General features: G+C 48.0%; 1 pseudogene; it reads right to left on the reverse strand.

The window, feature by feature from the left end:
* Window positions 1-1,968: 1,968 nt before the first annotated feature.
* LOC146184466 (uncharacterized) lies at window positions 1,969-13,431 on the reverse strand (annotated as a pseudogene).
* Window positions 13,432-14,217: the final 786 nt, after the last annotated feature.

The following is a 14,217-nucleotide window of genomic DNA, read 5'->3' on the forward strand; positions in this document are numbered from 1 at the left end:
AGGGATCACGAGGCGAGTGCTTTTGAGGAGAAGATCATCAAAAACAGAAAGTTCATCCTTGACTGATTCATACTTTCACACTTGAAGAGGAATGTTTGAATTCTTTGGCCAGCCGTGCTGGCAGAAAGAGATGAGCTTGGTGCATTATTAGTCACAACTTTGGGCATTCCTAATTTTCCGCATCTTCACAAGAAGCACATTTGGAGCAGAAGCCATGACTGCTGTAGCAAAATGTTCCACCGTGTCTACTGGATGCACTTTGGTAGGGATGCGGGACAATGCATTCACTGTAGCCAACAATTTTCCGGGCACGTATATGATCTCAAACTGGTAAGGCATTGCCTTAAGCCTGAGTCTTTGCACTCTCGGAGGAAGCGCGTCAAGTTTCATTTTGACGAACAATGACATCAGCGGAAGGTTATCAGTCTCTATGGTGATGGTATTGCCTCTGATGAACTGGTCGAACTTCTGGATGGTCCACGCTGTAGCCAAGGCCTCTTTTTCTGTTTGACTGTACCTCTGTTCTGTGGTCGTCATTGACCTTGAGGAAAAGGCCTCCGCTCACCAGTCAGTTGCGCTTGTTACAATACTGCTCCGAGTCCAAACGAGCTGGCGTCGGCAGAGACTGTTGTGGCATCTGATGGGTGGTACTTGGCCAACCATCATTCGGACCTCAGAAGTTGCTTGACATTTTTGAATGCAGTTCGATGTTCATGCTGCCAAGTCCAACAAGCATTCTTGATGAGAAAGGTGCGTATCGGAGCAGTGATTTCCGAAATATGAGGCAAGAACCTAGCAAGATGATTTACCATCCCAATACTTTGTTGGGCGAGGTGGTACTTATTCGTTAATAATTTAAACAGTGCGAACAAGAACACAAAGGACAAATAAAAGAAAGCCACAGTACAAGTGCTTGTACTCTGGCTTTCTTTTATCGTGTTCTTTGTCATTGTGTTCGCACTGTTTAAATTAATAAGGAATAATATTCCGAGTAAACGTCTGACACCTGCAACGTCTGTGGGAGGTCGCATTACATACACTGCATCAATCTTGCCCGGGTCTGGCTTGATGCCTTGTGCTGAGCCGACGACACCTAGGAAGGAGACTTCGGAGACCTCAAACCAAAACTTGTCTTTGTTTATTGTGACACCTGCAGTTGCAAGACAAGTCAACTCTCGCTCTAGTCTTTAATCGTGTTTCTGATTGGTACGTCCAAAAACAAGAAAATTGTCAATCCTGTTGACAACATCCTCCTGACCTCAAAGGATCCTGGCCATTTTATTTAAATACTCCAGAGCGGAAGTGATGCCGAAGGGCAGTCGGCAAGAACAATTGCGACCGAAAGGAGTGATGAAAGTTGTCAATGCTTGCGGGTCTGCTGACCGCTTGACTTGGTGGAAGCCTGCAGTTGCATCCAGCTTCGAAAAAATGGCTGCATCACCGATGAGACCAACAACTTGTTCAACGGTAGGCAAATATGTATTTCCCTTAGAACCACTTTGTTTAGTCGAGTCGGGTCCACACACAAACGGTACATTACATTTTTTTACACTGCCACCAGTCCGGCGCACCATGGAGTTGATTTATCAATACGGCAAATGACGGCGTGGCTTTCGAGTTTTTCAAGTTCTTGCCGAACAACTGAACGCCACGGGATTGGTATCCGTCGAGGGGCACTGAGTGAGACAGCACATCTTGTTTCAAGCGAATGATGTACTCATTTCTGAGCATGCCGAGGACGCAGAACAGTTCAGCATAAAGCTTTGGCTCAAGAGTGTTGACAGTACCCAAAATGTTGACAGTACCCAAACTTCAAGAGCTTGGATCGCTGGTAGACCCAGTAAAGGTACTGAAAGTGAGTGAATGCCGTAAAGACGCTGGCAGAAGATCTTCCCTTGCCGAGATAGATGTGCCAAATACGATTTCCTACAAGCAGAGGTTAGGCACAGGGCCCTGTCAAAATAGCATCTACCTTGGCGAGCTCAGCCGGCCATCGGGGAAGTGACTTGAAACTGCGGAAACCTCGGCACCTGAGTCTACTTTGAAGTGAGTTGTGTAGTTGTCGACTGTGAAATGCACATTCTTGGCTTTAGCTGGCTTCTCGAAAGTGTGCAATTGGATAGGACTGAGTTTGACCTGCCTCGACTTCTTAGAGCGGCAAATCTCAGCAATGTGACCTGTCTTACCACAGCAGTTGCAGACAGAGCTCTTTGGCAGGCAGTCTGAGCGTCTATAAAATGCGCGGCCGCAGAAGAAACAGACCAGAATATCACGATAGCGTTCCGACTTCACATCCAGTGAGCGCGTTCTGGCATCGACCGGCCGCCGCGAAAACTTTTGAGTCGCAGTATTAGTGTTGACCATGCCTGGCGAGGTAGACTGTGCGAGTGAGCGTTCCTTGTCCGCATCCTCGGACTGACAAGATTGCGTCCAAGCTTCTTTCAGAGTTACCTTCAGGAAGCAGCAAAGCTTATTAGAGCGACGCATGTCGAGCAATCCAATGACAAACCTGTCGCGGACCAAGCGTTCTTCCACTGCCGGTGACTGGTAGTTGCAACGTTTGATTATCTAGAACAGCTCGGCGTAAAATGCGCCGACACTCTTACATGGTTGTTGAACGCGCTTGTGAAACCGAGACGACTCATAGAGCTCATTACAGAGATGTTCGAAGTTCTCGGAGAAGTGTTTGACAACTGCGTCGTAGGTGGCTAACGTGGCAGTGACGAATGAAAAAGTGTCTAGCAGCGAGCGAGCTTCCTGCCCATACAGTACAGAATCGTATGTACTTGCACATCTAGCGGAGTGTTTCGTAGAACGGAGAAAGCGGCATAGTCCTCGAAGCGAGACTTCCATAAAGACCAACTTGCAGGGTTGCAGACGTCGAACGCGTCTAGCGGTTGCAGAGTGAGGCCTAGCAGCTATGCCTACTGGGCGCTTTCGTTCGTGAGCATCTTTTTGCCATTGAGGGTCGTTGAGAGCTGCTTCAATACGAGTTTGGCATGCTGCTGTCATTTCTGACACTATGTTGTGTGGGCGTTCCCGTGCTGTCGTGCCGGGAGGCCGACAGAGAAAGATAGCCAGGCAACCACGCCGCTCCTGAACCAAACACAAACTGATTCATTCCAATCCCCCTGACTGGGCTCCAGTTAAGACGGAAGTTCATATGTGGCGACCCCAACGAAAATAGGGATGACAAAAAAGAAGTGTCCGAAGTTTTTTTGTCGGAGAAAGAAAGAAAGATCTGTTGGTGCAATGGTATTGCACGAGTAATGGAGTGGGAAGTGGCAAAAGGGGTTAGAAGATTATTTTATGTATCACTTGAAAGGTCGTGAGTGGTATCACAATTTGATTATGAAGAAATTGTGCCCCAATAGGAAGTAAACATTAAGGAAAGGGGGTGTGCCAACTGAAAACGAATGGCCAAGCCCCATTATATGGACATTAAAAAGGGTAAGCTTCGTTTTCAAAAAATGAGGAGAAAGCCGCCATAAAGAACCACAGTCGTATAAAATGCAGGTATCTAGTTTATAAAGGACAAAGTTTCGGCTTGCTTGGAGAAAGTGTGATAGAACTGCAGAATGGATTCCAAAAAACAAAGCAAGTGAGAGGACAATCAGTTCTCACTTACTCAAGGTACTCATATGAACAAAAGAAATGCCGGTTCCTGTGAGTAGCTTTTCTGAAATAAAGAGGCATGCGACAATGGAGTTCGATCATTTGTGGGACATACTGGGCGCACTGGAGACGGAGGCTGGAATTACTTTCTATTCGTTTAAAAAATATTTGTAAAGGTAAAAAGAGATACAGCCATGGCTTATAGACAAGGATGTTCTTGTCATCTTTGTGTTTTTGGCACACCTACAAGGACTGCATTCCAAACCAGAGAACACTTCAATATTCTTCAAGCGTTTGTTCAACCAAGACGCACAAATTAATCGGTAATTACTAGGACTGAGGCGCCTTGATCATGTAGTCCTAATGACTGATAAATAAAAACCTTTCCGCCTGATAACAGACATCCGTGGTACAAGGACAGAGTAGATCCCAAGTTTACCAATAAACAATGAGCACTAAGGATTTTTATTGATAAAGAGGACGACAAATACAGGTTATTGGCAAGTAGTGGCGGTGACAAGGCCGTATACAAGAAAAGAGCACACAGGCGTGATAGTGCTGAAATTAAAATTGGCCTGGCCTGTGCCCGCAAAAGAACTAAGCAACTCGGCGGTGATATCAACAAACGTGCTCGTCGATCGTTGAACAAACAATACCTGTCGCACTCATCAACGCTCAATTTAAAGGCTGCTCAGAACCATCTGTAGATAACGCCCCAAACTGTTACTAGCGCTACAACTTGGAACATTGCAGAGACATACGCGAGTCATCGAAATCGTCGAGACACATCTCGGCGCACCTTGCGCGACAAAGAAACTGATAAATGAGTCTCGCGACATCGAGATTTAGCAAACAAAGAATACAGAATTGATATACGTGCCAGAACCAGAGTGATAACGCCGCATGACAACGGCTCCTAAAGAACAACAAATACAGTTTTGAAGATTTCGCGCCTTTACTCCCCCTTTGAAAAACAACGCCTTGAACGCCTTGATGTTCCAAAATACACAAAGCAACTTATTCATAGAGTTACAAAGTTTAAACACCACGGATTATTCAACGCGCGTAATAAGGCTTCAGACGAACAACATGTACAATTTCTGGGCGCGTCTGCCGACGTTGTGATGCTCTCGTACTGTCAGGAATGACCTGATAGTCGAGTTATTCAACGCAGCGAGGTATTTTGTATGGCCCAAAGTATCGTGCGAATAACTTTTCGCTTAGCCCATGGAGGCAAATTAGAGTTCAAAAACATAACCGGTCTCCTGGCTTGTACTCTGCGCGGCATCGTCATAAGTTATATCGCCAGGTGTTGATGTCGCCGTTGATCTTTAATAAGCAGCCGTAGGAGTCGTCGGGCTTCCTCTACACGCGGCAGGTAGGCGGCGATGTCAAAGTTGTCCTCGTTGGTTACGTGCGGCAGCACTGCGTAGAGCGTCGTTGTGGGCTCCCTGCCGTGCACAAGCTTGAACGGAGTCGCTCTCGCCTTCTCCTCGACTGTCTTCTTATACGTGAATATCTCGTTCGGCAGGATGGGGTCCCAGGTCTTGTGTTCGGCGTCTACGTACATGGTGATTATGCCTGCGGTCGTTTTGTTGGGGCGCTGCGTAAGCCCATTGCCCTAGGGATGGTAGGCAGTTGTCCTAAGCGGACTCGTTAGACTGTAGTGCAAGATGACCTGCGTGAGCACAGCCGTAAATGCAGTTCCTCTGTCCGTGATGATCACCTCAGGAGCGCCTTCTCGCAGAAAACTTCTTTCGACGGAAAATTTAGCAACTGGTGCTACGGTACCATTAGGCACGGCTTTGGCTTCGGCGTGACTGGTGATCAAGCTGGGAAGGGGCCTGGAAGGTCCATCTCAATTTGTTGAAAGTGTTTACTCGGCGGCGGCATGGGGCTCAGCCAACCACCAGGTCTCGTCAGGGTTGCTCTGCGTCGCTGGCATTCACCGCACGGTCACACATATTTAACAAGGTTGGCAGGCAACCGCGACCAGTAATAATTTTCTTGTATCATGTGTAACGTGCGCGCCAATCCGAGATGCCCTGCTGTCGGTTCATCGTGCACCGCCTGCAGAATCTCATGTAAGAGGACTTTGGGTACTACAAGAAGCTGTGCTTTTATGTTGGTTGCGCAGTTATAAACGACGACGTCGTTGTACAGGACGAGCGACAATAAATGATGCCGGAACACAGCAAGAGGGGTAGCGATCTTTCCTTCGAGGTAATCAGCAAGGTCTTTTACCTCAGGGTCCAAGCGCTCCTGCTGTACAAAACTGCTGGCGTTACCGGTCACAAGAAGGCATCTTCGCCTTGTTACTTCGGTAGCGCATCAAGGGGAGCTCGTGACAAGCAGTCTGCTTCAAAGGGCTTGCAGCTCTACTTATAGACGACTGTGACGTCGAGTTCTTGAAGACGCTAGGCTCCATCCTGCAAGGCGTTCGGAGTGATCTTTTAAGTTGGCGAGCCAGCAGAGAGCATGGTGATATTTCATAACCCTGAATGGTCGTCCGTACAAATAGGGGCGAAATTTTTATGTCACCCAAATGATGTGAAGACATTCATTATCCGTTGTCGAATAATTGGCTTCAGCTTTCGAAATTGAACGGTTGGCATAGGCGATATCTTAATCCTGTCCTGCACTCTTCAGAACGCGAACCGCGCCTAGGCCCAAACCGCTTACGTCGGAGTGAAGTTCAGTTTCGACGTTTTCATCAAAGTGGACCAGGACAGAAGAGGACTGTAGACGGCGCTTAAGCTTGACGAAGGCTTCTTCTTGCTTCCCTTCCAATTTAAAATCTACGTCAATCTTTGTAAGCTGCGTCAACGGCTTGGCGATGTGCGAAAAGTTCCTGACAAATTGTCGATAATTAGCGCATAGCCCAAAGAACCTGCGTAACGCTTTCTTGTCGGCGGGAGGTGGAAAGTGTGTGATCGCAACCGTTTTCTCTGGATGGGCGAACACCTTCCTTGCTAATGATAAAACCCAGGAATCGCAGTTCCTCGTAGGCAAAGTGGCCCTTCTCTGCTTTCATAGTTAGCCCTGATGACTTGATAGCTTCTAGCACTGTCCGAAGCCTTTTTTAGTGGTTTTCGAAGCTACAGGCGAAGACAACGACATCATCCAAGTATACCTGACCAATCTGCCACTTCAAGCCCGCCAGAACAATTCCATTACTCGTTGAAACGATGCTGGTGAGAGGCCATATGGCATCACATTGAACCCGAATAGGCCGTCCGGTGTGATGAATGCGGTCATCTAGCGATCTCTTTCATTGAAATCATCCCGCCGGGGTGGCGCAGTGGTTACGGCGCTCGACTACTGCTCCCAAAGACGCGGAATCAAATCCCGGTCTCGGCGGCCGCTTTTCAATGGAGGCGAAAAGCAAGGCGCCTATGTGCTGTGCGATGCAAGTGCACGTTAAAAACCCCTGGTGGTCGAAATTTCCTGAGTCCTCCACTAGGGCGTCTCTCACAGACTGAGTCGCTTTCGGACTTTAAACCCCACAAATCAACCATCCAACCAATATTTTGTCGAAATCAATTTGCCAATAGCCGCTATACATGTCAATCGATGAGACTCACCTTGCACTACATGTCCTGTTCATGTAAATTTCTTCCTGACTTGCACTAAAATGTCAGTAACTTGAGGTATTTCTCTGACCCACTCTGCAGGTTTCGTATCTCTTAATACTGCCCGTACCATTTTACATTCCATAGCCCTCTGCTTATTCCTCAACTTTAGTAGAACCCCCTTGACCTCGACGTGTTAGCCTATAGGTGAGTACATGTATATGCAACTATGTAAACGTTCGTCTTGAGCGATACCGAAAAGCTGCTAGTCATAAACTGCGAGTGCTAGCCAAATACTCTGCGTCCCAATCTTATTCTCCTTGTTATTTCCCTTTCAAGGTCCGGATCTGCGGTTACTACCTGTATTAAGTAGACATATTCGCCTAATATTTCCAGTGCTTCGCTACCTAACGTAAACTGCTGTTTCTTCCCGAGGCTGTTGAACCTTACCTTAGTCTTCTGCAGATTGATTTTTAAGCCAACTTTTGTAATTTTCGTATAAAGGCCATGAATTATTCTTTGCATTTCTCCCGAGTTACTGCATGGCAATGTCATCAGCAAATCGACAATTACTGTAGTAGTTTCTATCTACCCTTACCCTTAACTGCTCTCGTTGAAAATCTTATGGATACTTCTTCCATTCAAGCTATGAATCGTACTGGGGAGATCGTGTCTCCTTGCCTAACACATTTCTTTATAAAAATTTTGTTACTTCTTAAAACAGGACTACGGTTGCTGTACAGCCAGTATATACATCGTCCAGCACTTTCACGTACGACTCGTCTACATCCTCATTTCGCAATGCCTTTATGACCGTCGAGCTTTCTACTGAATCAAATACGTCCTTCGTCACTGCGGGTAAGTCTGATTGGTTTTCCCTACCGCCAACCTCATCATTGTCCTGACCTCTCTGGCTACGGCAGAGAACAGTATAGAACCCCTTGGCAACTTTGACTATCTTGACCATATTCATGTTGACATTGCCCGCCTTGTCCCTCCGCGGATACACCTGATTTTTGCCTATGCCTCTTTTCTCCTTCATCAACTTCAGGTTTCCCCTACTCTTTACAGCATGATCAATTTTCTCCATATTATGCTTCCTTACTTCGGATAATTTGGGCTTATGGATTAGCTTTGATATCTCTACCAAATGTATCTGGTCTGTTGAATTTGAAGCTTTCTTACTTTGGTGTTGCCTAAATAACTATTTCGTCTCCTTAGACAGCTTACCGGTATCCTCTCTAACTATCCTACTGCCTACTTCTAAAGCGCACTCAGTAATGATATCTGCGAAATTATTGGACATTGCTTCTAGGCTAATGCTGTCATCCTCGGTTAGAGCTTAATATCTTTTCTGTAGCGAGATCCTGAACTATTCTGCACTCCCCCTCACCAGTAATGCATTGATGGACTTCTTACTAATCTGTTTCGTTCCTTCTTCAGCTTTAGAATAAGTTCAGACCTTACCATCCTGTGGTCCCTGCATTGCACTTTCCCGATTACATCTACATCCTGCATAATGGCGGGGCTAGAACACACCAAATCAATTTTATTATTAATCTCCCCGTTAAGAATTTTTCATGTCCACTTCCGGTTTGCTGTAGAAAATGTTCATCATTCGTGAGTTATTGCACTCTTCAAACTTAATAACTGCCGCCCGCTATTCGTAGACCAATACCAAAGTCACACACTGCCTGGTCTCCTGTCTGCTTTTTCCCTACCTTGGCATTGAAGTCGCCTATTAGTAAAGTATACGGCGTCTTTCCTTTCCGCAGTTCGTAGACGCTTTCAACTGCCTGGTCATCATGACCACATGTAGGTGAGTATTCCTGCACAATCTTTAATTACGAATAATTAAGCCTAATTACGATGCCCTTTTATTAATGCTATACGCCACGTGCGCTGTTATGAGGGCACTACCATTGCCGGAGCTCTAGCATCACCTACCGCACAGCCGTTCGCATTATGTCTGTTCCGCCTCCAGCGCGTATTTCGAGAATGGCAGAACGAAGCGGCAGTCGCGTGCTATTTCGCGGATTCAGGCGAATTGAAAACGTTGATGTGAGAGAGAAAAAACTTTATTGTTGAGACTAGTGTTACTGGGTCTTAGTGGAAAAGCAAAGTGGCCGTTAGCTGGTGGCTTGTGGCGGCTTCTTCAGTGCGGTTTACGGCGCCCAATTGTATATCGGGTCTCGCATTATGAAGCACTTGCTTCCAGGATTCAAATGAGGCAGCTTCTATGAGAGTCTTTAAAAGGTACCAGTGTGCAATTTGGCAAAGATATGTATGCTTCTCAGCCCGTTTACGGCGTTCGCGAAGAAATTTCCAGCGCCGTGGGGCTGTCCGATGTAATCGCAAAATTCGTGATCGAGATGAAGAGCGTCGACTACGACTTGCGCCTAGAGGTAAGCACCTTGCTTTAGCTATTGCAGAGTGTGTAATTTCGTATTGTGGTTCCTTATGCTTTTGGAGATGTTCGGAAGATCTTGAAAGCCACCTGCACCTGCAAATCAAAATCGTGAAGACTGCTGCAAGCTCGCCGCTGCTTGGCTGTTTATATTATAAAGCCACTATCATGCGTCGCGAACGCACCTGCCATGGGCGTGGAATAAGCAATCATCTCGCCCGAATCTTGACACGAAGAAGTTGATAAGGATTTATTTTCAGTTGAGAGCAATACTGATATTTACGACGCTTGCCAGGTCAATAATTGCCTCCTGCAGGTCCTTCACCTTGTTCCTTGCTGCTTCAAAATCGAGCTTGATCTTGCGCTGCACCTCTTTCTTCCAGACGTTCTTGAAGTCGTTGCAGAAGGGCACCCACGGTGCAAAGAACTCCTTGGACCACTCGGACTCGTTCTCGGACTTTGGCTGGAGACTGAAGTACTCCTTGGTCTCCAGGAATTTTAGCCGGCATTCCTCAAGGTTCTCCTCCTGCTCCTTGTGCTCGTTGTAAGCCTTCTTGAGGAAAATGTTCATCTGCTCCTTGAAGGGTTCCTGGTGTTCGGCGTCGGAGTTTGCCAGCACTTTTTGTACCTTCGTCTCGCAACCTTCGACCTGGGAGTGAAGCTTCTTAAGATCTGCCCTGATGTCATCGAAACTGACTAACCCAGCCCGCTCCATGTCGCTCTGCTCAGGCAGAGGATATTTCAACTTCTCCCGGGTGATGTCCGCTCTCTCTTGGAACTTGCTTATATAGACACTGACAATGTAGTGAAGAAGAGTTAAAGAGTTGTCCTTGCTCTTGACGTCCTTCAGCTTGGCCAAGATCTCGAGGCCAAAGCCATCAGCCTGTCCACGACTCCTATTCCCTCCGTTCATGTAGTTACCGAGAGCCAATATAAGACCCAGAATGTTGTGGACCTCCTTGTTGTGCAGCAGCGTCTCGCATGTCATTTTGAGGTTGTTGAGCTTGTGTTCCACACTACTGATGGATTCTGTATACGTCGACTGGAAGATAATGCAACCCACACGGTCGGCATACTCGGGGATGCGAGACAGATCGAGCAGAAAGCGCTCTGGCTTGTCCAAGGGAATGTCGGGTTTCAGGGCCAGATGGTCTTGGATCAAATTGAGCTCCTCACACGTGGGGCGAATTTCGTACAGAACTTGCAGAGTTTCCAGGCTTACAATCGATGTGTCAAAGTTGTAGATAGCATTTTCGACGTCTGAGATTTCAAGACGAAGGCTCGATATGAGAATGCCTACATTTTGTGACCGCTTCTGGACAAGGAGCTTCGCCACCTCTTTCCCTTTCTTCTGGTTGGTTTTCGTTTTGGCAGTTGGCTTCTTCTCCTGGATCTGTCTTGAGAACAGGTTAGCAAACTCATCCCAGTCTGTAGGAGGAGTCTCCTCCAGGCACTCCCACAATGTTTTGTGGTCTTTTTCCTTCTCGGGAGCTTTCTCTGGCTGCTGTGCGGGCACCTGAATTCTCGTCCAGTATAGGGGCTTCATTAGTGCCTTGGGGTTCACGGGTTGCTTGCGGGCTATGGCATATGCGCTGTGCCAGCCGTCCACAGGGGGCGCTGGCAGCGGTGCAGGCCCCATTCCTGGTGGGGGAGGAGGTGGTGGAGCTGGCATGCCATGGACAGGCGCCATCAGCGGTGGTGGGGGCGGAGGAGGGGGCATGGAGGACATGGCTGGGAAAGGCCGTGGAGGTGGTGGTGGTGGTGGGGGCGCCATGCCCATGGGAGGAGGGGGTGGAGGAGGAGGAGGCGGGGGTGCGGCCCCACCCAGAATGGATGGCGGAGGAGGAGGTGGAGAGGGAGGAGGCGGGGGTGCAGCCCCACCCAGAAAGGATGAAGGAGGAGGAGGTGGAGGAGGCGGTGGAGCGCAAGGAAAGGATGATGGTGGTGGTGGCGGAGGGGGAGGAGGCGGGGGCTGCACAGCAGCAGGGCTGGTCACAGAGACTGAAGTTGGACTAGGTTCTTTGCTAGTGGGCACTTCGTCTGTCTGGCACTCCCGGTGACAGGTGTCGACCTGCGCCTGAGACTTGCGTTGAGCGCTCCACCTCGTCCGTCTGAACCATGCCCACAGCAAACCTCCACTGCGCCTGCACCCCTTTTTCGCAGGTTGCCATTGCGGCAGTCTGGGCCTCGCATGACCGCAGGGACACGAGGGTGGTCTGGACTTCCCAAGACAGCTGTGGTACAGCTTGCAACACGGGGGCCCGTCGGGGCACCACGACTGCCTGAGGTGCATCCAGATCACGAGCCTTTCGGGCCAGTTCCTCAATGCCAGCCAGAGTTTGGTACTTGTCAATCTGCTGCTCCAGGCGAACAACCTGGCCTTCGTAGTCAGTCGGTTTCGCAGCTTGCTCACCGCGCAGCGAGAAGAAGGCTAGCTCGTGTTCTTTCTGCAGTTTCTCCAGCTGCGAATTTCAAAAAAGGCTGTTTTTTAAAAATAAATAACAAATCGCTGGATTTTTTCCGATGAGTTTTACTTTGAACGAATGCTCGGAAGCATTTGTTCTGCACATTGAAAACATTTGTCAGTGACCTTTCTAGCCGTTTCATGCCCCCTTTAACACTGAGGGGGCGGAGCGGCCGAATAGATGCACCCAGTGAGGGAGTAAGACCGTGAGAGAGGGACGTGTCTGTTGAGGGCGTGGCGACCGTCACTGGGCAGCATTGCACAATGTGTGTTACTCCGGAGTATAGTTCACTATACTCCGGAGTGAGCAGTCGTGTGTCGCTCACGCGTCCTAAACTTCGGCATCTCCCTTCACATCAGTTACTCCCCAGCGTTCACAGATAGCAGACGTTTACGCGTAGTGCTCCCTGGATCTCGGCTCCGAGCTGCTCGCTGCGTCGTGAAGAAGCTTAACCCTTTAACTGGCAAGACCAGATAAAGCGATGCCATAATTTTTTCCTTCGTTTGTATTAGTTTTTGTTAGTCTAAATGTGCATCCAAAAAAATGGGAATGCGTTTGAAAAAGGATGTCAAAAAATACAGTACGTCAACAATTTTGTTGATCTGCCAAGATAAGGAGCACAAAGCTGGCGCACTGACATGAGTCAGTCATGTCCTATTTGAGCTGTAATTGAAGAAAACAGTTGTTGCCGCTTTTCAGGCGCAAAAAGACGTGCACATTTGGTGGACTTGAAGCCTGACACACTTTTATGGCAGAGAGCACAGCGCCCTCTGACCTCCTGTGTTGACTACGATTTCCATAAAACACCGTTGTTTCCATGGCTCCAGGAAGATAAGTACGTTACTTGCTGGCAAGAACCAAAAAAAAAATGAAGTGATGAAAAGCTAACGTTCCGCGAAGCTTATTTCACCTTTATATGAACACGAGTACTCAGATTCCCGCCATAAACTGCAACCCCCCCCCCCCAAAAAAAAAAAGAAAAGTGACTTTGAGCAGCTCACACACAAGCGGCAACGCAAAGGTAGTTCTAAACAAAGTTTTCTGTGTTCATTTACATGTCCAGTATCACATTCAAACCAATTGTGGCAATAAAAACAAACAGCCGACTGCACATCATTGGCGGTAAATTTTTACCTTATTCTGGCAGCTCGACAATTTTGTAGTCTATTTATTTCGTCCGGCACTGCCGCTTCTGCTGCGAAATAGGTGATACTATTCTGCACGGGCCACGTTTAGAGACGCCTCTACAAAGAAATAAAATTGTCGCCACCCTTAACTTCGGATATCGGCATCTGCTGAGGCCAGAACTCTGCCAACGTGGCGCGCGCGAAGAAGACGACGACGACGGCACTTTGAGGTTGAACACGGTCATTACGGCCATCTATTGACGACTCATACATCTTTATTTCAGAGGCTACTTTATAAAAATGCTAAATTTGGAGGAACACGTTCTAAATTTTAGGGAGAGGCATTTTGTGGCCGCCTAGAGTGGGTCAACAATATTGTTGATCTGCTGGTTAAAGGGTAAACTGAGCTCACCTCCGAGCCTCAACTGGAGCTCACCTTCAAGCGCGCTTCCCTCTCTCTCTCTCTCTCTCTCCCCCACTAATCCCACCATCAGACCTTTCGGAAGGACATTGTAAAGAAATACGTTGTGCCTGTAATAATAATAATAATAATAATAATTATTATTATAATAACAACAATAATAATAACGGCTCACTGGAAGGGAAGGGCACAGTATTTGTCACACTTGCTCTGTCGACACCTGACCCGCGCTGTAAGGGAAGGGAGGCAAGGGCGAATGAAAGTAAATAGAGAGAAAGAAGAGCCGTAGTGCAAGGCTGCGGAGTAATTTCGATCGCCCGGGGATCTTTACCATGCGCAGACATCGCACAGCCCCGAGATTCCTCTTCGATCGCCTCCATCAAAACGCAGCCGTCGTGGTCGGGATCGAACTCAGGTACTCCGGCACAATAGTCGGGCCTCTTACCTCTGCACCACCGCGGCGGGGCTGCCTGTTTTCGCTCATTTCTGAAGACGGTGCAGGAAAAGTTCAGGACACGGCTGGACTGCGCGTTTGCTTCGCGTAGCAGTGGATGACGCCTGCCTGTCTGGCACTGCGGTGCAGGTTTGACGGGCTGAAGTACAACGGTTA

This window comes from Amblyomma maculatum, chromosome 7, assembly GCF_055883805.1.
Source record: "Amblyomma maculatum isolate TAMU_Amacu chromosome 7, ASM5588380v1, whole genome shotgun sequence".
Classification (NCBI taxonomy): domain Eukaryota; kingdom Metazoa; phylum Arthropoda; class Arachnida; order Ixodida; family Ixodidae; genus Amblyomma; species Amblyomma maculatum.